At 34.8% G+C, this 25754-nt stretch overlaps 1 long non-coding RNA gene across 1 annotated transcript; it reads left to right on the top strand.

Moving 5' to 3' along the window:
- Nucleotides 1-880, top strand: LOC149655930 (uncharacterized). Its single transcript, XR_016370311.1, has 5 exons — nucleotides 1-84; nucleotides 149-233; nucleotides 307-329; nucleotides 387-580; nucleotides 648-880. It is a non-coding gene; the product is annotated as an uncharacterized LOC149655930 (long non-coding RNA).
- The last annotated feature ends 24874 nt before the right edge of the window (nucleotides 881-25754 follow it).

Raw genomic sequence — 25754 nt, forward strand, 5'->3', positions numbered from 1 at the left:
AGAGACTAGAGACCAATTGGCCGTGTTGGGTTCGTTTTAAGGTGTTTCACCTGGTGCCATCGGCCAACGATAGCCGCTAATTAGGTAATTTGTTTAAATTAAATCAATTTTTGTTGTTTAAAGTTGATTAATGCAAACTACGCACCAGGGTTCGTTCCCTGGTTTCTCGACTGGTGCCACCAGCGGCCAGCCAAGTGCCAACGGTTACCGCTACGAAGATACGTTTTTTACTGGTAAAATAAATGATAGATTCAATCACACTATCACTAAATCCTGTCACCAAATCAACCAATATTTTTAATTCAGGTCCTTCCAATCATTTGTACTAGGTAACATTTGAATTATTAATTATTTTGTGCCAATTCTAACGTTACCTAAGAAAACAGTAAACAATGGCCAGATTGCCAACGATAAACGCTACAAAGATTATATCTGGTGCAACCGGCAAACGATAACCACTGCTTAGATCATTTTGAATGTTTCATTAGTGGTAAAATAATTGAATAATTAAATCACACGATCACTAAACCCTGTTAACAAACCAGTTTTTTATCCCGGCTCTTGCAATCATTTTTATTAGGTAACAGTTACGTTTTTAAATACTATTTATAACCGCTATTTAGAATAAACTATTTTGTTTGAATTAGATACATTTTTGATGTGTAAAGTAGATTAATTCAAACTACGCAGAAGGGTTCATTCCCTGGTTTCTAGACAACGGTTACCGCTACGAAGATACGTTTTTTGCTGGCAAAATAAATAGTAGATTCACTCACACTATCACTAATTCCTGTCATCAAATCAATATTTTTAATTCAGCCTCTTCCAAGCACGAAATTACAAATTAAAGGGATGTACAGTGTGTTAATTAATTAATATAAATTTTGGTAAATATGTAACACACTATCATTATTAAATTTCTGAAGAGAGGAAAAACGGTTGAAATTAATTTTCTTTAAATTTTAAAAGCAAATTTGCCAACCCAGCGCCAGAAGCCTGTCTTATAAAATTTTCACAAGATGATTCGTTCAAGAATGTCTAGAATTAAGTCACATAGAAGTAATGAATATTTCACCTAAGCCAGCTGACTTGGCCAGGCAGGGCATAGCCCACTCGATCCATGCTCACGGACGCTGCTCTGCCCTCTGCATCTTGCGTCGTGCTACGCGTGATCGAGTGGGCTATGGGCAGGGTAAACAAATACGGGGCTGCCAGGCTGTCTCTTACACAACTTGATGGCCATTATACTTTATGAGAAATACTTCCTTGTCCAGTGTGGGAAATAAGGCGGTGGCACAGGGCAAATGACCAGTTTAAAAATTAAACCACGGGACCACTAAGAAAATTCAAGGGTAACCAGAGTCCAGACATTAACTCAAAAAGTTTAATTGTCCAATTCATAAGTTTAGCAGACGAAGTGACCTGGTCAATTATTATTATATAGAGAGCTTTCAGATGGGATTGTAGTACGTCACACCCTCCCAAGTCTTACCGCTGTTCTGGTAGCCATATTGGGTGGTCTCAGCTTCATTCCTGCTTTAAACCCACCAATATGGCAGCGTAAATGATTTCACGAGGCTCAGCTCCTCCTCCAACTGAAAGCTCTCTATAGCGCGAGCAGCTTGCGTCCATGAGCGCGGATCGAGTGGGCTATGCTGTCAGGCAGAAACTTTGTCTCAGTTAGACTGCTACAACGAAAACCGAAAACCAGTAACATAAGTCCAAGCCAGTCATCTGAAAGACTCAAAACAATGACTGATTCTTCTGAATTTGAAATATCAGTAGAAATGATTCTAGATAATTCTCAGAGTTATTTTAAATATTTTAACACTCAAAACCAGGGGATAAAGAAAGGCCAAAATAATTTTAGTATGAAAATTTGATGTTTTCAGTGATAAATTAATCTCATTGGTGATAACTGATTAACTGGTACCTGAAAGCATTAGTCACTAACTAGCAATATTAGGTCCCTTATGCTTAAGCTCCCCTATATTTATGTTTGTGCTTAGTGCAGATTTTAAAAATGCAACTGTTTCTTAACGATCTTAATTAAATGAAGACTGAAGGAACAGATATTAATAAAAATGTCTTCGTGGACAAAGACTAGAAAAAGTAAATGATAAGAGAACAAAATGGAATGACCGAAGTAACAGATATTAAATTTTTTCAGTTAAAAGACATGATTATAAAACATCAATTATTTAAAAAAAATACTTATCTTCGTTTTTTTCACCAAAATTACATTTGCCCAAAAATTTTGAATCATGAAATTTTCCATTCTTTTCAAAATGGTTCGTGTCAAATCTTTACTATATAACAGATACATGCGACATCGTTTATATTTACAGCTAGATTTCCAGTGTAGACCATCATATAAACAGTTCCACGTTAGTGATATTTAAATGGATTGCAGCTTTTAATTTGAACTACAATACGTTTTAATACTGACTGGAAATTAAGCCCAATAGTGAAATAAATACACAGCCCACCATTTGTCGGTGTCCATTTACGTGTTTGGTGTTATACGTTTGCTCATAAATAGCAAGTCGAAGTCCTACCAAACTAATTCAATCACAACTTTTAAAACAGTTCTCACGCACTCAATAATATACCAAAGGTTTTTTTGTTAATAATATCTTTTATCCAAATTTTAATGATTGATTTATAAAACATTTTAAATCGTCGACCCAAAAAATGGGACCCGATCGAATCGTGGTCGTATAAATGCAGGCGCAAAACCAAAGCACCCTAAAGCGACGTTTAAATGTCAATCTTGATGAAAGATGAAATTTCTAACTTCGGTTCCATTAAGTCGTTTTAGACAACGTTTTCTCTTATAGTTCGAAAAAAGAAACCTTTAAAATTAACCCTTATCCATACTAGGATATTTACTCTAATCCTTTTCATTCGAAAACTGTTAATACCAAAAAGGATATATAGAATGAATAATCTGTCTTTCGAAAACAATGCAAATGTAATTTTGGTGAAAAAAACGAAGATAAGTATTTTTTTTAAATAATTGATGTTTTATAATCATGTCTTTAAACTGAAAAAATTTAATATCTGTTACTTCGGTCATTCCATTTTTTTCTCTTATCATTTACTTTTTCTAGTCTTTGTCCACGAAGACATTTTTATTATATTAAAAAAGATTTGATATCACGTAAACGAAATAAGGTAATTTCTTAGGTCGTGCAGGGAGTTTATCACATTAAACTTTTGATGTTTCAAAAAATGTAAGGCTTGATCATCCTTGGTATTTTCAAAATTCCAATGGATTAAACATTTTTATCAAACTGCCACATCAAAAGACTTACCAATCATCATTTTATGCTATTCTACCAAAGAGTCGGAGTTGGTAAAACAAGATGGTCAGGCCCATAATTGAGCCACATCGTTTACGTAATCTCGCTATCCAAACTACAATAAATATACTTCTAGTGAAATATGAAAATTATTCCCAGAGGGAATCGTTCTTCAATGGCTAATGGCAACGTGAATAACGTGTCGACAATGCCCGTTAGTTGTTCAACTAGTACAACCATTTCATATTTACTAGATAAGATGCGTATTTTGGGTGTGGGGGACCAACTGTTAGGGTGGTTTCGCTCCTATTTGGAAATGAGAACCAACCGGATTAAATGTAATGGCGTACTTAGCTCTAATATTTACCAAGTGAACTGCGGTGTTCCCCAGGGTTCATCTCTTGGCCCTTTATTATTCAATTTGTATATATATGATTTGCAATTTTCAATTAAGTACTCGAAATTAATAGCTTTTGCTGATGATCATAAAATCTGTAAAATTATCAACTCACGTGACGACTGCCGCAAGCTCCATGCTGACTTAACCGCACTGTCCTTGTGGTGTGACAAAAACAATTTACCGATTAATCCCACCAAGTCATTACAAGTGGCCTTCACCAGGCGCATTAGTAGAGAAATGTGTGTCTCTTACACCATAGGGAATTCAATTATTCCTACACGTTTGGACGTAACTGATCTCGGTGTTACCTTCGATCGCGCTCTGCTCTTCCGAGCACACGTAACGCAAGCAGTAAATCGTTGTCGTAGGACACTGGGGGTGGCGTTAAAGCTATGTCGCTCGCTCAGATCTTTCAAACACTTTCGAATGCTATATCTCAGTCTTGTGCGATCGAGACTTCTCTACGGTTCAGTGGCTTGGAGTGGCTGCAGCTCGTACTTAAGACAGCGTATAGAGGCCGTACAGCGTAAATTCATATCTTACAGTCACACTTTCTTTTTACGTCATGAGAATTACGATTACACACTTTTGTTAGCTCGCTTGGACCTTCCGTCCATTGAATACCAATTAGAATTATTAGATATAAAATTTCTGCACAAATTAATAAATAATCAAATAACGCTTAGCGACCTATTGGCTAATTTAAACTATCTAGTTCCTCATACTTTTCGAAATAATGTCACCTTTTATGTGCCATGTCAATTTTTAAATCCAATTTACCGCATTCAAAGAACGTATAATAAGTACTCATTAGTTTTTGATATTTTTTCCATTTCTATAAAACAAATTCGTTAGCTTACAAATGTTATTTATTCCACTGGACTAAAGTTATATGTTTATCCTTTACTTGTATTCCTGAAAATTAATGTGTATATTCTCGTGAACTATATGTATAGTTTTTTATATGCACAATAAACATCCTATTCATTCATTATTATTCGGGTGAAGCTATTACCACTACAACTCGGGTAAAACTATTATGCCCATCGATACCTTGTAGCTACGAAGAAACCAAAAGATCTATGGGAAAAATTGCCCAAGCGTGCTTCTATAGAATCCTCGCCTGCTCGTACAGCTTCTATATCCTTTTCTTATCTCTCTCTCTCTACTATGCGAAGTACTACTTAAAAATAAACAAGATGGCCCCGGCCATATTATGCTTTGTGCGCCCTCTATTGGCTAGAACTGGTATGATTCCGGCAAATATTTTTGGCGGTATTCTCTTTTTCTTTATCAAATATCCTTTCGATTATGAACAAAATCAATTTAGTATGACTTTGGTTTAATATAAACATCGCTGATCATTTTGACCTTAAATTCTTTAACAAAAACAATTACAGTTGTTTTTATATTATACAAACTTTTTTTGAATTAGTATTCACAATAAAATCTTTCTAGTGCAGTTTGATAAACCTATTGATAGTTTTGACAAAGCACTTTCAACGGTTATTATCAGTTACAATATTTTATAAACAAACATGATAATTTGTAGATTAAATTATAAGCATTAGTATTCGAAACAAAATCGTTCTATTAACGTCTTATTACTCAAATAACCCTTAATAATAAATTGGACCAGGCAGTTTGTAAGGTTCTTTTCACATACAATTTTTGACAAACCAAAATTATTACTTGAAGTTTAAATTTGCCTGTAAGCGTTCATAATAATTTATTTAATTATCTGTTGATAAATAATATCCAATGCGAAAATTGTAAATTCAGTATTCAAACCACAATATATTTAGGTCTAATGGTCCAAATGTAATGAAACTTTAATGAGAGATGTGCTAAAATCTAGTATATCTAAAAATGGTTAAAAACCTTCAAATTAATTAGCTTTGTCAAAATAATAAATTTAGTACTTTCAGGCCCTTTCCAAGATTAAACATATCGCTTACACATGGCACTAAAAATCCTGTAACTCAACCAAATTACAGGCCATAAAGGCATAAAGCTTACAACACACCTAAATGTGAAAGTTCAGAAGAGCCCCTGTGTTTCTACCAAGTACACGTTACTATGTAAACGCAATTTTAGTTCAAAACTGTATTTATTGGAAATATTACATATTTTGAAAAACAATGAAGAGTAGAAAAATCATGATTAAAAAACTAACTGAACGGTTGGGTGAAAAGTATCACAATATCACTTACTGTTGGTAAAAAAACCAGGATTTACTTGAGATATAGTTTTAAATTATACTTAGTTGTCAAGGAGGTCCAAGAAGAAAAAAGCTTCCTCGCAGCGGTACTCTAGTTTTTCGATGACATTCTGAAGCTTCTTGCGAGGTAGACCTTACATTTTAATGCAATAATTTTTTATCAGTATCATTTGGTGACGAACGCAGAACGTTCTCATTATATGTGTTATTCAACTGATCAGGTTTCGCGAGACTTGCCCCTCTGCACGTTTACAAATCTAAGAATATTGGTTCAAGAGGTCTTGGTTTTATAATCTATTACTCTCTAAAAGGCCTGTTTTGGACAAGGATGGGGATGGGTTTTTTCTTGGAAAATTGTTGTAAGTACTGAATTGTGGATTAAATACTGAATTTACAATTTTTACATTAGAAATCCATTTTTATTAAAATATTTTTCCTATTTAATATAATATAATAGATTGTAACACACCTTAGGGTAAAATTTCAGGTCATTTGGATCAGTAGATCCGAAGATATCATCAGTTTGGCCTTGGAAAATAATTTTTACGCAAAAAAGCTATAATCTTTCTTAGTATAATAAAACACATTGAAACACACGTCTCACTACAATTTAAGGTTTATGGATCAATAGGACAAAGGAAGAGTCTACCTCCTCCCATAAAACTTAATGTTAATATTCGGTTCCTTCGAATTTTCTTCAAAAGTCGCGCTTATACGTGTAAATCGAATTCTTTGAACTGGGGGAGTAGTAATAAGGAAAATTGGGGATGGAATAATCTGAGAGTCGGAATGAAGGCTGGTTATCTAAGTCAGATCTAGGCTCTATTTAGCGCCATCATTTCGGCCTTCTTTTAATACATATGCCAAAGTAATTTTAAACTGTTTTGCTCATACATAAAATTTACAATTAAAAAACTAAATTTAATAGATAGTTAACAATGAATAATTATTTCTTCCAAATTGTTGCTAAAATAGTAGTGTACGTAGATGTCGCTACAATAGGGAAACGCCGGTAGAAAAGCGTCTGCAATCTCCAAGGAAGTGAGTTCGTACTTCGAAGATAATTTTTTGCAAATTTTGAAATTTGGTTCATAACTGTTGTGTTTTCGAATGGGATGATGATATTGATATTGTTTCTTGATCTCTAGATAATGGTTTTCCTTCTGGTGAGAGAAACAAGTACATTTATTTCTAAGCTCATTACTTAATGTGAAGTTGTAGCATTAGGTTTCTAATTATCATGTTAACAATGCTTATTTTGATTACGTTTATAAAAATAATATTGAACTTTTTCTTAAAGTTAGTGATCATAAGTGATGATTAGTAATTGATTACTCTTATTAGTTAAAATTAAGAGTTTATTAAATAAATTATCATTCACGTTTATAGTTAAATTTAAACTTGAAACGATATTTTGTCTTTGGCAAATATGTAACTGAAAAGAACTCAATTAAGAGTTAATTAAATAAATTATCATTATCGTTTAAAGGCAAATTTAAACTTGAAATGATAATTTTTCATTGTCAAAAGAACCTTAGAAAGTGCTTGTGCTTCGTAAAATTTATTCTTAGGATTATTTGAGTAATCAAACGTTAATAGAAAAATTTTATTGCGAATGCCAATACTTAAAATTAAACATCAAATTATCATTTTTGTTTGTCCAAAATTGTAACGTGCTTAAAGAGAAAAAATAAGTATTTAGACTTTAGCTTATCTAATTCCAAAACCTAAATTCCCAAATTAAATGTACAGGTATAGTTAACCTCAAAAATGTGTCTGTCTAGAAGCACTTGCAAGTTAATTTAATTAGCTTACAATATAAATATATATTTATTTAATTCGAACACTTACAGAGATGGTAATATCATAAACTTGCTTAGTTACAGGGGTTTCCCTGATACACTCTCCAGAAAAATGTGTTTAGTTGTTATTATATTTCAGACTTTCCGACGAGTACAATTCCTTAAATAATTTTGTAAACCTTCTAATGCTAAAAACGCGACGTATTTTATAATTGTCGCACTACCCGTTTTAAACTGCCTATCTACCATTCGCGAATTTCCCGCCAAGAGATTTCATCTCGGCATGTATAGTTGTATAGGCGCGCTACCATGGAAACGCGAGACTCGTCGCCTCGAACAAATTTCCCTCCTCCCTGCCCCAACTAAGCAAGACGTGAGAGAGATGCTAGGTTTAAGCAACATAACTCGCGCTTCTTATTAAGACTAGACGGCCGAGAGCGTAAAGGCGTCAATCCGTGGAGGGAAAGCTCTGTGCGATGGTGCGGAATCGAAACCCGGTCGAGGAGGAAAATAATTTCTTAAATAAATAAAAGTCTTCCACGTTGCAGAGCCACCTAAGTGTGATACTGAGTACATTTTAAAAATTTACGTAATTCCGCACGGGAAAAAAGGGGGGAAATGGGGAAAAAGGCGCGCCCAGCCGTAATCAAATAGTCGGACTAAACCTTTGCACCATCCGATAGATGGCGCAAAGCAAAAACCAAAATATTACCTCACCGAGTCAAGAGGATAACTACCTTTATACAACGGTATTTTGTAGTACCTTTATAGGTACGTCTGGGGATGCATCGAAAATACCTTTAAAGGTACTAGACAGTACGGTTATTTTTTAGTGTACTACTACAAACTTATTAACCTAGATATAGAATTAAATCTCCTTCTTTAAAGTAAAAATTTACGAATTATTAAAGCAGTATTCCAAGCATAGAGAATATACTGTAAAGCAGACGACATTTTACATCCAAGAAAGATATGTCTTGGAAACATGGAAATCAGTCAATGGGGGGGGGGGGAAACTGGAAATGAGTTGTACAACTTTTGGAAAGAAATAACCTATATGTGTTTGAAAAGGCCCAATTGTCTACGCCTCAACTGGTAATCCTGTATTCTCATAACTACATTCACACTTGGTTTGCAGTATAAACACTATTGTCTCGTTTTACCTCAACGATATTCTAAGTTAGCCACCATGAGTGTTAACGTTAAATACTACCAAAGCTGACTTGTGAGTACACACAATGAAAGTCAAAGCGCACCATATCAAGAATGAATCTCCGAAGTTGCAATCCGATTACGAATAGCCCCTTCACTGATCTAATTACCACAATGATGCTTTCTCCTATTAAAAAATCTAAACCTTAATCTTTATACGTGTATTTAACTTTCGGCTTACTCTGAACCATTAATGTCTCTTCATTACAGACACGATAATCAAAACCCATAGTTTACTTCACCTCAGGTCTCAATTATTTACTCTGTGGTTCACTAAACCTATTACGCATAAAACTGGATCTAACCGACGGAGTCTAGGCCTTAGCTTTCTTCTTGCATTAACAAAGCAAGGATTATACTATATACAGATGTACTATAGCTTAAGTAATATATAAACAGTCATTTCAAATAATAATATTAAAAACTATCCTTGGAATATCTAAATGAAACAGGGCTTTAAAGCTACAAAACTACCAAAGGCATCGTAATTACGAAAAATATTTCCAAATATTCATTTAATATTATCATGAGTTAATAATATGTTAGCTCCCTATAAGTTACTCAGGCAATTCATTTTTATACTCCAGTGTTTTCTCCCGCGCCGCCGGCTTCCCAATTATATGCGACGCTCTGCGGCCGCCACGTGAACGAAAATCTTACTTACTCTCCTTTCCGATTTTTCCCTGGAAGCGCGTGTAGTGGAAGCTAGCCAATGATATTGGAGCTATTTAAGCAGCCAAATATTTCGCTCAGTAGCCTCGGTTAAGAAAACGGTTAAGAGATCAGTGGATTGGATTTAGCTGTTGTATAATTTTCAAGTCACAATAACAACTCTTATCTTTAGCATTTTTTATCAATATCGGCAAATTGCATTGAGTTCGTGCATTTTTTGTCTCAGTACCGACACAAACGCCTTGATTTAATGTTAAATTGTTAAAACAAACATTCACGACTAAAACACTCCCTTGGTGAAAAAGGAGCTGACGACTCGAGGTCGAGGAGTCGTACGAGCGGGATTTTTTTTTTCCGACAAGAGAGAGCGCAACATTCGGATTTTTTTCCCGCGCGGGCGAAATGAGAAGAAATCGCTGGATACATTACGCCTATGGAGCCTGAGTAACTTATAGGGAGCTAGCATATAATTAACTCATGATATTATGGAATAATAAATTAAGAGGATTAAAAAATATTAGTTTAATTTAAGCTTTTATCATGATTACACTCTACAGCTACACTACTCTTACACAAACAAGGAGTATAAACCCATGAGTGGAAACAGTATTTTTATTCAAACAATCCCGCTTATGTTTATCATCTCTGGACATTGATAAAAATTCACTCCATTACTCCTAGGTATGACAGGATTTTTGTCCTTTATAACTCAAATTCATCTGATTATGTTTTAAAAAAAATGTTTCCTTATCATTGTGGTGGTGTTTAGAAGCCAGTATATACAGACTGGTGTCCAAGTGGGGTGGACAAAGACCAAAAGATGGTGGTGATTAGAAGCCTGTAAGTACAGACTGGTGTCCGTGTGGGATGGAGAAATACCAGAAGATGGTGGTGTGAGAACTCACGTAGAGGAGCCATTTCAGTGACTGTGAATGCAGTTCGGAAATGGCGAACACGTTTGCTCCGATTTGGAAACTGCGAACGCGGTCACGTGGGTGTAACAACAGACACACACACACACACACAGAAAGCTAGGTCTGGTCTCAAAAACTGGAATAAAATCACTAAAATAAACTGAAATTAATTTTATTTACTTTTTTTGGATGAAAAATTGTTTTTCTACGACTTTTTACCTCAAATAGAAGTAACTCTTATTTTATTAGGTTTTGAATCTATAGAACTTGACTGCCAACACCTTTGAAAGCTTGGAATCCGTATGTTGTTAGTATTGGATACACCTTAAACATAACTGCATAAGTTCGTAAGATGTGTTCCATAAGTTTGTCACTGGTTACTTCATGAAGTGGTGTAGGTGAAACGTCATATTCTCGTAAAGCGACGCCTGTTGAGCCATTGTCAAAGGCTTAATAAGACTAAATAGGAAGTTGGACTGCAAAACCGAGTGTATTCAATTCTCGCGTCATTCTCGAACTAGCTCTCAGTAAGTCTCTAGCATTACGAAGTATAGGCAGTGTCATACTTATTGAAACATATCTGATAAACTTATGATAACTGTATATACAATACTGGCCCATTTATGACCAAAAAATGTTTCAATTTTCTATCTTTTATGGTGGTTTAAATATTTTTAGGATCGAGACGTGACAGTATTAGATCAAAAGATTTTATTAAGATGAATGAGTAAAGCTTTTTTAAGAAGCCTTTTTAGGCCTAACCAATTCTTTATTCAAATTTTAGAAAAATAAAAGCTAACAGAAGCAGATAAAAATTTAGGGTGCGCTCGAAGTTGACTTCCCGTACAAAAATTTTAAGCTGTAATTCATCTGCATACGCGTTTTTTTATCGCTACCACGCTGTAATAGGTATACATTAAGGCTACATTTTTGCAGCTCAAAAAACGGGAAAATTTCACAGCAATTCTAGAACTGCAAATTGACTGCCGTTTCTTCATTTTCTGTTTGTTAACTGTTAACTGTCTGGCCTGGCAGAAATATGCAGCGCAATTCTGCAAACGCTAAGCAAAAGTAGAAATACCAGCTGTTAGTTTAAAACTGTAATTTGACCGTTTTTATAGATATGATACAGGTCTGCAAAAGTGATGGAAAAGTAGAAATCGAGCTGCTAATTTAGAACTGTAATTTGACCGTTTTAATAGACATGTTACAGGTCTGCAAAAGTGATAGAAAAGTAGAAATCCAGCTGCTAATTTAAAACTGCAATTCTACCACATTTATAGACATGTTACAGATCTGCAAAAGTGATGGAAAAGCAGAAATGCAGCTGCCAATTTAGAACTGTAATTGGACCTTTTTTATAGACATGTTACAGGTCTGCAAAAGTGATAGAAAAGTAGAAATCCAGCTGCTAATTTAAAACTGCAATTTGGCCACATTTAAGGCATGTTACAGGTCTGCAAAAGTGATGGAACAGTAGGAATACAGCTGCCAATTTAAAACTATAATTTGACCTTAATTGACCATTTTTATAGACATGTTACAGGTCTGCAAAAGTGATGGAAAAGTAGACATTCAGCTGCCAATTTAAAACTGTAATTTAACCACATTTAGAGAGATATTGCAGGTATTCAAAAGTAGGAAATTCTACTTTTGAATACCTGCAATATGTCTATAAATGTTGAATAGTTACAGTTTTAAATTGGAAGCTAGATTTCAACTTTCCCATAACTTTTGCAGACCTGTAACATGTGTATAAATGTGGTCAAATTGCAGTTTTAAATAGGCAGCTGGATTTCTACTTTTCCATCACTTTTTCAGACTTGTAACATGTCTATAAATATGGTCAAATTGCAGTTTTGAATTGGCAGCTGGATTTCTACTTTTCCATCACTTTTTCAGACTTGTAACATGTCTATACATGTAGTCAAATTACAGTTTTAAATTGGCAGCTGGATTTCTACTTTTCCATCACTTTTTCAGACTTGTAACATGTCTATAAATATGGTCAAATTGCAGTTTTAAATTGGCAGCTGGATTTCTACTTTTCCATCACTTTTTCAGACTTGTAACATGTCTATACATGTAGTCAAATTACAGTTTTAAACTAGCATCTGGTATTTCTACTTTTCTATCGCTTTTGCACACCTGTAACATGTCTATAAAAATGGTCAAATTACAGTTTTAAATTGGCAGCTGAATATCTACTTTTCCATCATTTTTGCAGACCTGTAACATGTCTATATAAATGGTCAAATTACAGTTTTAAAATGGCATCTGGATTTCTACTTTTCCATCACATTTGCAGGCCTGTAACATGTCTATAAATGTGGTCAAGTTGCAGTTTTAAACTAGCAGCTGGTATTTCTACTTTTTCATCACTTTTGCAGACCTGTAACATGTCAATAAATATAGTCAAATTGCAGTTTTAAATTGGCAGCTGGATTTCTACTTTTCCATCACTTTTGCAGAACTGTAACATGTCTATAACTGTGGTCAAATTACAGTATTAAACTAGCAGCTGTTATTTCTACTTTTGCATCGCGTTTGCAGAATCGCGCTGCATATTTCTGCCAATACAGACAATTAACAGATAATAAACAGAAAATGTAGAAACGGCAGACAATTTGCAGTTCTGGAATTTCTGTGAAATTTTCGCGTTTTTCGAGCTGCAGAAAATGTAGTCTTAATTTATACCTATTACAGCGTGGTAGCGATAAAAAAGCGCGTATGCAGATGAATTACAGCTTAAAATTTTTGTACGGGAAAGCTTATTTGCTTTCCCAAAGCTATTCCGGACCTAAAATCTACATTATTTTGGTGCCTAGTGAAACCCGGGATTAAATCGCGATAGGACTTTAAATAGGATTCAATTAAAAACAGAGAAAAATGGCGAGCATTAGACTTCTTGAAAAACAAAAATCAACTCTACGTGGTGGTGTCACGCGTGCTTGTAATATCCAGAAGAATGAATTAGAGACGAATATTATGGTGTGTTCTTAACCTTATAAAAAGCTTAATAATTTTCAGTTTCGTAATTTCGCACAACTGAGGAAATGATTTTAAGGAAAATAGCTCTTTAGCCAGTCTTTCCCCAATTCCAGGTTTGAGTACTAAAGAGGGGAATTTTTCTTTGAAAATATACTCCATTTCCTCCACTACTTTGTAAAACTGCGTCGAAATTAGAGTGAGACCCCCAAACGTCGCTTCCTTCTTCAGGATGGTACGCTTTAAGGACCGTGAGAGTCTCCCTTGTACGTGTGATTCTTTTATGCAGTTTCTTTAAAGCATTTTCGCAAACAACACATTCGTGTTTCATTAAAACCTTACTCGTAAGAAAACCGCCTATGTACGTTACTACGTTTGCGTGCTTTGAATCTTCATCAGCAGAGATGACGGCCCCGCTTATTGATAGTTATTCACGAGAATTGCGATCATAAAACGGTACTGGGTCTTTAGGCAAGGGCTTATTGCGATCACTTGCCCTGTTTAGGAGATCAACTAAAAAGTCTTCCTTAAACATGTCGGGGCTTTATGGAATATTTTTAGAGATGCAATTTCTTCCACAATTTGGTCATTAGTGTTCGAAAGGGGGGAGCAGTGGGTTCATCATTCTTGGTAGTGTGAAGCTCTATTTGGAGTTGCTTGCAGCAATCTTCTAGGTCTTGAAGACGAGACAAGGTAGGCATAGTAGATTGCAGGTTCTGAAGCTCTGTCTTTAGGGCAGCAATGTCTTCAGCTATCACAGGAGCGGAGGTTGTAAGGGGGTCAACAACCATCTTAGTAGAGGCAAGTTCTTGGGAAAGCACCGTAAGTTTATATTTAAAGCGGGGATTTAATCGAAATTTCTAATAATTGATCTTTATTTTGCAGTTGAACAGTTGTCCGGTAGCGATTTAACAAGGGGTCTAACAGTGGATAATTTCAACTTTGCAAAACAAAAATATACCAACCACCCAAACGAAGTGGAACGTTGGGCGAGCCCTTATATTAAAAAAAGTGGTAGGTGCTAATTGGTGCGAACTTATGTAGCTGGTACCATTGGAAAGAGAATAATTTGACCTATCACACCCTGAACACATTTGTCGAATTATAGCAAGAATATTCCTGAATTTTTTAAATTAATTCTTCTAATATTCTTGTAATACCTTTCGTTATAAGGATGTTGAAGTAATTTTTGAGTTAGGTTTCCTTTACATTAATTCCGTTTGGTCTTATATTAAACCTAGAGAATGCCACGCACATATATGGTATTTGGGGAGATTGGGTCGTATAAAATGTTCAGATTCAAATAACCCGACTTATGTAGGTGTTCCCCAACTCTTTTCTATGACTTCCCCTAAAGTGGCTCGAATCGCGCGATGTATCAGGCTTTACAAAGATCACTCGTAGATCAAAAAGACCCCAGCTTTCGAAGAATTTCATTAAACAAATAAATATTTAGTGATCTCAAAAAAAAAACCCTACATTTATCGCCCGTCGATTCGGAGTTTGAAACACGGGCTCGAATACGAGTTGTTTAGTTTGGGCAGAAACGATAAACCCCGAGGGATCGCCGTTCACTCTTGTAGCCGACGCCTCTTTAGGACCAACGTCGACTAAATCGAGTCGGGAAGCCTGTCTGGTCAAAATAGAACGGTCTTCGTTTCTCGGGATCTCGAGTTTGTTAGTGGATTGGCCATTTACGAGAATGAACTTTATTGGACCAACAAGAAGGAAGCCAGTTTTTTGGAATTTTATATCGAAAAGAGTCATTTGGATGGATCCAATCGATTGGTACGTCCAACTTAAATCAGGCTTGTCTCTCACCATGAATTTCATTGTCTCACTTATTGTTGCTTATGAATTTTTAACACTATATTTTGAGGCTCGTAACTCTGGTTCTACTAGGGATTTGGGGTCGTCCTTCGAGTATGTTGTAGCGGACAGCTACATTTGGGCTTTTTAAGCGAATCGGTTACAATGTTATAGTTATATTTGTCCCCCATCCAACAGTATTATAAACTTTGGCTTGCGTCGAACCGGGGCCGAGTTATTAAGCAAATGTTTCGTTAACATAAGAATAACACTGTTAAAACAGGTCAAAAAATAAAATTCGGGGAATTTTTTTTTAGTGGGGAAAATTTAATTCAAATTATGAAATTATCTTTGGAGTCTTCAATGAAAGATTATTATTTAAAATTATTTGGTAGATATTAATTTCCGGGCAACATTGCCAACCGTTCGCGTTAATCGCGACTAAAAGCTCGGTCTTTTGGACTGACCATGTCAATCAGGGTTCTATTTATTCTTTCTGCAACGCCGTTCATAGCGGGTGAATATACGTTGGTGCGCTCGTGTTTGACTCCATTTTGGTTACAATGTTCTTCAAATTTGTAGGAACAAAACTCCATACCATTATCTGTACGAATTGTTTTAATACGTTCTCCGGTAGAGTTCTCCACTTGTTTCTTGAATAGTTCCAAACATTTGAGAACTTCGTCTTTTCTTGTCATTGTAAAAATTCGTGTATAACGGCTGTAGTCGTCGATACATAATACCTCGCTCCCCCTAATGATGTAATAGGAGCGGGACCCCAAACGTCTGAATGGATTAGTTCCAAAATTTTTGTGCTCCGAATGCCAGTCAGGCTTCTATGAGATTGCGCTGTGCTTTTACTGACTTTACACGGGTTACATGTTGTTAAATGTCCCTTCAAAACATCTATTCCACGCAGCATCTCGCGTTGTCTCATGTATTTAAGATCCTGTTCATTCACATGTCCTAGACGATGATGCCACAATTCTATATTGTGACTGCTAGGTGCTTGTGGGGTTTGATGTGCTTCTGGTCCACTTTTGAAAATTTCTGTTTTTAGTATGTAAAAGTTATTGCGCAATTTAGCCTTAAAGGCAATTTGTCCTTGTGGTGGAGCAAAGTATGCAATGATGGTTTGATTTTCCACTATTACTTGGTAACCAGCAACATCCACCAGTCTTCTAGATATTAGGTTTTTCCCCATATTTGGAGTGTGCCATATTTCTTTAAGGCATAATTCAACAGTTCTGTTGTCATGTTCAACTCTAATCCATATGTTACCAAATCATTGAGCTAGGGTTTTTCCTTCTCCAAGGTCGATTTCCTTTTCAACAGGTGTGTAAGTGCTAAATCATTCTGTATGTGGACAAAAAAGGTGAGTAGCGCCAGAATCGATAATGCATTCATTTAATGCTTCTTCTGTAGGATAACATGCAACCAAATGTGTTCCTCTTTCCGTTGGAGGTTTCTTCTTTACTTTCTGTTGATTTTTGTGCTTCTCATGTGGGCAATCCCTTTCCTTATGTCCTTTATGTCCACACTGATGACAGGTTCCTGGAAAGGTTTTCATTTCATATTGCTTATTTCCACGTTTCCTTTCTTGGGGTTGTTTGTGGTACTGTACCAGTGAATCGGGCAGAGATCATGAAGATATTCGTTTAACGAAAATACTATGACGAAACTACAGTTACAGGAACTCAAACGATTATTGTTCAGGTTTCTTGAAGTCACAGCATCTAAGCCAGGTCACCTATATGACTTCACGCAAGATAGATACATGCCTTTCAAAACCTATGCTTATCGTCCGCTTGAGGTCTTATAGGTTATCCTCGTTCGTAAAGGCATGATGTAGGGGGATATGACTATGCCTGTAGTGATGCTCTTGTAAACTGGCTATTAGCTTGATATCGTAATGAAATAAAATTTTCCGAGTTTCTGTAAACTGCGAACGCGGTCCAGAAATATCGAAGACGTTCGCCCCGATTTGCGATTAGGCTTCCCCTCGTCTCTCCTCTTCGACTTTCCCCTCGTCTCACCTCTTTAGCTTTGGTTTCGTCTCCCCTTTTTAGCTTTCCCTAGCTACACTTTTTTTTAAAGACAAAAAGACGATTAAGCGTAGCAATAGGATTGAAAAGACCAAATCTAAATAAAGCTCGGAGTTCATTTGAGCAGGCATGGCGCGACTCATTGCTCTGCATGAAAAAAGTATAGTCATATGTTTAACAGTAACTTTCGTCTCCGTTCTACATCTCGCGCTTTGTTATAAATTGGTCAATAAAGTTGATTTCATATTTTAGTTCAGAAATATCGAAATTTTGAAAATTAAAGCTGCGGTGACAAGCACTATGGTCCATTAACTGCCTTGTCATGGTTACGAATGTGTAAAAACAAGTTGAAAAACCATTTGGAGGTTTCAATTTTGCGACGAACTTCTCTAAAATTAGCCAAAATTACATTCGTCAAATTTGTTCCTTTTAGTTCCGGGTTCCTACCAGGTTTCAGCTGAAAATTATAATTAGTGTATATAAAGTTGAAGCAAATTATTGAACGTATAATTCAAAAAGCCCCCATTCAAATATCTTAGTTTAAAAATTGTCAATATAAATTTAATCACAAATTGTCTAATTTCAAATTCTACCAAACCTTAATGAACCATGTGATTGCTCTTTGTTGCAATATAAAAGTAAAAGCATGTATTCCACCATGAAAAATATGTTGTGTTATTAAAGGACTGTATCCCAGAGAAGTAATGATAATAAAATGTAAATGTGGTCAAAATGACCGTTTCGAAATGAAAATGTGCCCAAAAATTAGGTAGGAAATGACTCCGTGCTCACATGTAAAGAACGAATTGGATCAATAACGGCCTTATGGAGCGTTAATTCGGGCACGGACCACGGAGGTGGTACAGTCTCCTCACAAAAGTCCAGAGAGACTATGGAGTCGGACTCAATCCTAAAGTACCTCCAAGTGGACGTAAAAATTTAGAGTAGGAAGTAGATGCCTACAATATAACCGTAATAATTTTTATTTAAGAGGTAAGTTTTGAATTGCTAATCGAGAAAGGAAATTAGGCTTCAAGTTGTGACGTCACCGATTGTACAAATAATAATATCAATGCAAAAAGAACGAGATTTACGATCAAAGCAAAACAGTATCTTAGAAGGGTGAACACGTAGGAGACGAAAAACTTGAAAGAGGCTAGATTAGTTGCAAATCGTTTATGTAATATCCCACATAGTTTATTTACTTATTTAAATTAAAAATAAGTAGGCTCCCTCGCTGTTGAAGATGTGAATAATGCATCTTTTTCTACCCTTCCACCGTTGCCTACGCTATATCGTACGATATAGCGTAGGCAACTGTGCAGAGTATAATCAAAACCTTCTGTCCCTATCTTGCATCTAGCCAAACCACAGCTAGGGGAACGGGCTTGGCAAAAACAGCGGGAAAGAAAACCCTGTTGAGCTTGACTCTGTGAAGAGACATGAAAGGTGTAGCATAAGTTGATAGTTGACTCCTTTAAAAAAATTTATCCTCCTCATGTGTGCAAGCTCCTCTAAAAATGTGACACTCTAATCACAAAACGCACAATTAATTTAATTTTTTGGGCTATGCCGCCTAACTATTGGTTCAAACCCGATCCAAACATTTGGGCAGCGAGATAGCCGGCCAAATCGTCATTTGGATAGCTCTTCTCGCCTTTAAAGCCCCTTTCGTTGCTGCCATTTTTTTAAGGGGAAAAAATTTGAGGGAGGGTCCTTTTTCGTTGTCATTTTCATATTTTTTTAAGATTTGCACATGGCTGGATTTTAAATATAATATACAGTTGGTTTCAAGCTTTAATATAATTTTCCACCTTTTCATTGTTCCTCAATCTCTTTCTAAACTTGCCACTTTTTTAAGTCGGTGAAATTGCGCTAAGCCTTGGTTTACCGTTGATTTTTGGCATTTAATAAATGTTATTTTTTTGCCCCTCGTTTTAAGCCCCGTTACTTGTCCATCTCCTAGCGTCGTATTTTTAAAGTTTAGACCTTAAAATGAGTGCTTTGTTTTCTTAAATATTACTTCATTGTATAAAATTTCAATATTATAATTGCGTAAAACGAATTCGATGTTTTTAGTTGAAGGTACGCGCCTTGCATTTGAATTTCGTTCCCTTTAACGGGCCGGAGGCTTTTTCTTTATCGCCGTCAGGCGTCTGTTTTCGGTCGTTCGTTCAGCCCCGAAAACAGCTGTAGTGAGAAATGTTATTTACTAAAAATGTGTGAGGTCAGTGTGTTGTTTTTACATTTTTATGGTTCTATTCGTGGTGCGCGTCGAGGTTTACGAATCCAACGTGTCTTGCGAAATGAAAATCAAGGGTGGATACTATATGATCTATGCTTTAAAAGGAATTTGACGACAACATTTAAGCAAACGGTAATAGACTAATAGGCCTTGCCAAAAGTTGACTGAGCTATAGTGAGCCTTCGTCATATTATCACACATTAATGATATAATAACTTCACCCTCGGATATCCTGTGACGAGGAGATTGTTTTAAAGTAAATAACTCCCGATTTTGGAGGTAGATACTGTCTAGTGACAATTGAAGTAACGATTTAATCTTATAAACTGACTAACATCATGAGCCCATATCGTAAATTAAGCCATGTTGATATCAAAGCTTAATTGAAATACCAATACCAATTTTTTCGACATCAACCATTATCTACTGAAAGAGATTTCTACTTATATTCCATTCATATTTCTCTCGCAACATTTCAAATTAACGAATAGAAATGTGCAAATGAAGTTCGAACCGATTTATTGGGAAAATTGCTATATTGGTCACCGTTACCGATCAAAGATAGATTTGCGTCCTTCAGTAATGTTTATTATGCTTGTGAAGTGGTAAGCGAAATCTGTGATTAAAGTTTAAAATAGACATGGGCAAAAAGTGCTTTAAGTCATATCAACTAGATTACCGAATTTCTAAATTTGACCAAAATTAACAAAATATTCTCTTCATGATTAAAAGTCTTGTTTGAAGCAGCAAGCCATCTAATCCTTATTTACCTTCTTTTGAAAAAAATAGGTTGATACCTCTTTCAGTAGATGATTGATTGATATTTCAGTTTCATTGAGTTTAAAAAAATGGTTCCACCATTGGTTAATTTACAATATTGACCAATCGACAATCACAAATTTTATTAACTAAATTACAAAAAACCGGTTCAAAACCTTATTAGTTATTTAGTTTCGAAACGACTTAAATTCTAATATTAAACATATGTACTAGTTAATTCCTCGTAGGTAATTAATTTATTGCCTTAGTAAAATTAATGCTGAATTTTATATACACAAAATAAATAATAAATTAACTTATTTATATTTAAATGTAAAATGTGTGCATTATTTCCCAATGAACTAAAGATATCCACCTGTTTTTCACTCAAATTAATTTCCCAATTAATATTAATTAGGCCATATATGCTTTAACTATCAAATTAAGAGGTTTCTTAATTTTACAAAATTATTACAATCTAACATGCAAAAATCCAAGGCTTAAAAACATTTTAGTTTATATTAAACGCTGCAAAAGAATTGACCAATAAACACTAAGTAAAATTACGTAATGAAAGAGGAAGTTTTGGTTTGGATAAAGGTTTGGCGGGAGATCCAAATGTCGATTTGGATTTGGGTTAGAGAATACGGTTTTAAGCGCCCTGACCAAATGGAACCGATCCAAACGTTTAGATTTGGATCCCCGTCCAAATGGTTTAGATATTTAGAGAATAGGGTCCCTGGACTCTGTCGGGTAAATTAAGTATTATCCTCAAGAGGCTTAGTGAACTTAAGAGTAAATAATTGAGACCTGAGGTGAAGTAAACTTTAGGTTTTGATTTCCTTGTCTGTAATGAAGGGAAATTAACGGTTCAGAGTGAGACGAAAGTTAAATACACGTTTAAATAATCAGGTTTAGATTTTAAAATAGAAGAAAGCATCATGATGGCAATTAGATCAGTGAAAGGGCTTATCGTTATAGGGTTGTAACTTCGAAGTTTTCATTCTTATTTTGGTGCGCAATGACCTTCAGTGCGTCTAACCACTAGTCAGCTTTGGTGATATTTAACGTTAATGCTCATGTTGGCAAACTAAGAAAATCGTTGAGGTGAAACGAGACAGTAGTGTTTATACTGCAAACTAGTTGTGAATGTAGCTATGAGAAAATAGGGGTTACAGTTGAGGCGTAGACAATTGGGCCTTTTCAAACACATAAAGGTTATATCTCTCCAAAGTTTTTCCACTTCATTTCCTGTTTCTGATTTGCATGTGTCTAAGACATATCTTTATTGGATGTAAATGTCGTCTGCTTTACTGTATATTCGCTACGCTTGGAATACTGCTTTAATAATTCCCAAATTTTTACTCCAAAACAGAGAAATAATTCTAGATATAATAAGTTTGTAGTAGTCCTCCTCTTGACTCGGAGAGGTAATATTTTGGTTTTTCCAACTTGTTTTTGTATGTAATTGGTTTTGAGTTTTGTATTACGATTAATTTTATTTCTTTTTAGAATTCTATTGAAACCTCTATTGAGAGTAGAGTTATTGAAACCCCTGTTTTACCCTATTACTCTCATAAAGTTGATTTCTTTATCGAGGGAAGTAGAATTGGTGCAAACATTGACTGCTCTTGTCAGAAGGGTGTAAAAGTCTGTGAGTTTTTGGTTAGTAGTATCATAAGTTCATAACTTATTTTCGATAAGTATGCCACTTCTGCATTTTTACATACATTTGGTCTAATGAGAGCTTGTCAGAGAACGACCAATGAATATCTGGACGGCCAACTATTATCTAAATCCAGTCTAAACTATATATTCTTGGTGTTAATTTATTATTGGCTCTCTCAGGGTCACACATGACCTTTACGTTTAGTCTCCCATTCGACTGCCAACTTTCACAGCCAGTTTTGCTACGCAATTTAAGATGTTGGTTTCTTCTTTTCCCTTATTAGTGTGGTTTGAAAAGGAATCCTCAACAAAGCAGGTACAGTTAATCTTCTAATTAATAATGTAACATTGTTCCATCCAAAAAAAATACATTAACGACTCCTGTTTGTACACTTTGGTAGTGCTTTATTCAAATATGTCGAAAGAATGGCTATGAGCCACGTTACAACACGGAGGCTTCAAAATACTGTATAACAACAATTTTTAATTGGTGTTATATACATGTGTTATCAAAAACGGATTTATGTAGGAAGAACCTTGTTATTGGTTATGTATACATTATTTTTTATATAAGCTTAAGAAAGAGATAAAATTTTACCTGCAGAAATATTTGTCTATCACAAATTTTTATTACGAATCCTTAAGAACATTATACTATCCCAAACTGAGAATTTCTTTTAGGAACATTTTTTGAAAATCGTTTGGGAACATTTTTTGAAAATCGTTTGGGAACATTTTTTGAAAATAGTTTAGGAACATTTTTTATAAATATTTTAGGAACATTTTTTATAAATATTTTAGGAACATTTTTTATAAATATTTTAGGAACATTTTTCATAAATTAGGAACACTTTTCTTTATGAAAATTTTGAAAACTTTACTATCATCTAAAAACAAATTTAAATTTTAGAACGTTAAACTTTATTGTCCAACTGACCTTTCAAGCATTTTAATTTCTGAATCTAGTTTTTCTAATTCAGTGTTATGGATTTTAACAATTTTGGCTTTTTTTCTCTTTTATTAATTTTAGTTCATATCGTTTCCTTTTCTTAGATTCAGCTACATTAACCTTTTCTTTTTCTTCATTCTTCTTATCCTCTACAGCCCTTTTATAGCTGAGTGAAGGCTTTGAATAAGTGACGGTGTAATCACAACATTAATAATATTACCAACCGCTTTAACATGGTAATGCACTTGTCGTAGTGCAATTAAGCTTTCTTCTTTGTGGTTTTCTACGAGGATTCCCTTATTGACCGAAAATCTGCCTTCAGCTTCGGCATTGCCATGTGATAAAATAAGCAGAATCTTTATAATTTCCAGCAGTTCTTGAAAATTTTCTATTTCTTCCAAAATGTTAAAATAAAAGGTGTACAAGCGATCATTTACTTCTGAGAAGTTGTCGAAATTACTTTTCAGCTTATTACTGGACTCCATCCGTAGTTGAAAAAACTGATTTATAGCTTTTTCCGCATTATTTTCCGAAATGATATTCATCTAGCCAAGATTTGAATCTTGAACAAGCGACCTTTTCTCCAAGATGGGGGTCTAAAGATGAGAGAGATTTCGCAAATTTATACTTAAATGGACTTCGTTCAATTAACTTTTCGATCATTTTAATCATGAACTTTTGACATTCTAGTCTAAACTGTAATTATTCCTTCTCAGATGCCTTGCTCAAGTTCAGTGCTTTGTTGGCACCAAATCCAAGATCCACTTTATTGTGAGGTAGAAGATTGTCTTAATTTTTGAGATCTATTACCCTTAGTTGACTAGGAGCTTTTCCATTCAAAACTGTGCTCTTAACTACACGATTTAGGAGATTTTGGAAAATTTCAGAAATGCTGTAATATAGAAAAGGATCCATATATTAAAACGTCTCAAGAAAGGCTGTAGCTCTGTTGAGATTTTGAAAAAGGCCAGATGTGCTTCAAACAATTTGTTTTTCAAGCAATCTTTAACAGTTCCCACACTGGTCGTATTTGGCAGTTTTGAAGTTGTTACAAATATCTTTGTTGGTTGGAAAAGTTCTTGTGCCCTTTCTACGCAAGGAAGACTTTCAAGCCATCTTACTTGGCAAAATCTCAATGGGAATATAGCAATGTCGGTTGCTGCAGTAAAATCAGCGAGTCTACACTGTTAAAAATAAGGGTTTGTTGAAGTTCTCAAAAAGGAATACTTTCAAAAAATAAACCCTTTGCTTAACAATTTATAACCCCAAGGGTATGAAAGGGTACTAAAAATATTTTTAAACCCTGTAAAAAATACCCTTTTTACATATGAACCCCGAAGGGTTTAAAATAGGGGTATTTTATTAATCTAATCCTTATCTATCCCTTTAAGATTAATGGTATTATAAAGGTTTTATTAATTTTTAAACCTTTTCTAAGCCGTCTTTATTCCTTTATTTTAAAGGTCTACAAAACAACTTTTACAGTTAAAACTGTTTAAAATCCCTTTTCGATACATTACTTTGAAGGTATTTTAAAGGATTTTATTAATCTAATCCTTTCCTATACCTTTAAGATTAATGGTATAATCAAGGTTTTATTATTTTTTAAACCTTTTTCAAGCCAAGTCCTTTATTTTAAAGTTCTATAAAACAACTTTTACAGTTAAAACTGTTTAAAATCCTTTTCGATACAATACTTTTGATGGTATTTTAAAGGCTTTTATACATTTAATCCTTTTTTAAAACATTTCAATTCCTTTATTTTCAAAGACATGATACAAAGGACTGTTACATGGGAAAAAGTCACGCTTTTGAAATTATATTTAAAACGATCTTTATTCCATTTTACGCGAAAAATGGATAATAATAAATACATTAACTTTCAATACTTTTATGGTCACCCGAAACTCAATCGTTTAATTTTAAATTAAATTTAAATTTACATTAGAACTATGTGATATTAAAATCGGTTTAAATCAAGCGTAGCAAAGACACTGAGAAATGGTGGAGACAACACCGAATTCCTGAGCAGATAAACTAGCATCAAAAACCTACTTAAACCATTAAAAAACTAAAGATAAATTGTTTTCATTTTAACATACGAGCTCGAAGTGGCGAATGTGCATTGTATAGCAATACTCTACTCCCGACGCACAAACCCCCCCCCCCATATTAGGGGTATCCACTCCTTTCTTGCTCCACGGCCTTCCACACCTCAAAATCCGGCCCCGATTATTTTCACACTATGCATATGTAAACGCTTTTGCCTTATTTAACAAATTTTCTCTAGAAATCTATAGAATGCTTTTAAGACTACAAACTACTTTTATCCCAAACAGCGGATCACAAAGTTATGAAATCTTTTCCTCTCACATTGTAAGAGTCGTGCATTACGTGGTAGTTCTCGTTTCCACACATTTTAAAACACCAGCTAGATTCCTCTGGTAGTGATATTTCGTAACAGTGCAAATCTGAATTAAAATGTGTTGCTTTATAAATTTGCCCCGCTAAATATACAAATCCGTTAACTGAAAATATAAACTCAATTTTCATGAATTCTGTTACGGTTTCTCCCTTGACGTTTTCAACTAAAAAGCAATACAGGGTATAAGTGACATTGTTGTATGTCACGGTTTCTAACGAATAAAGGGGATTTGGTAGATTTTGAGGGAATATTTCTTGTAGTTTTATAGGCAATTGCTTTTTATCTAAGAATTTTCCCATAGAGGTTTGTTTTATTCCAGGAATGCTTTCTGAAAGCCAGT

Source organism: Phalangium opilio, unplaced genomic scaffold (genome assembly GCF_054372755.1).
Source record: "Phalangium opilio isolate 3A_F unplaced genomic scaffold, DU_Popi_V2 ptg000078l_1, whole genome shotgun sequence".
Classification (NCBI taxonomy): Eukaryota; Metazoa; Arthropoda; class Arachnida; order Opiliones; family Phalangiidae; genus Phalangium; species Phalangium opilio.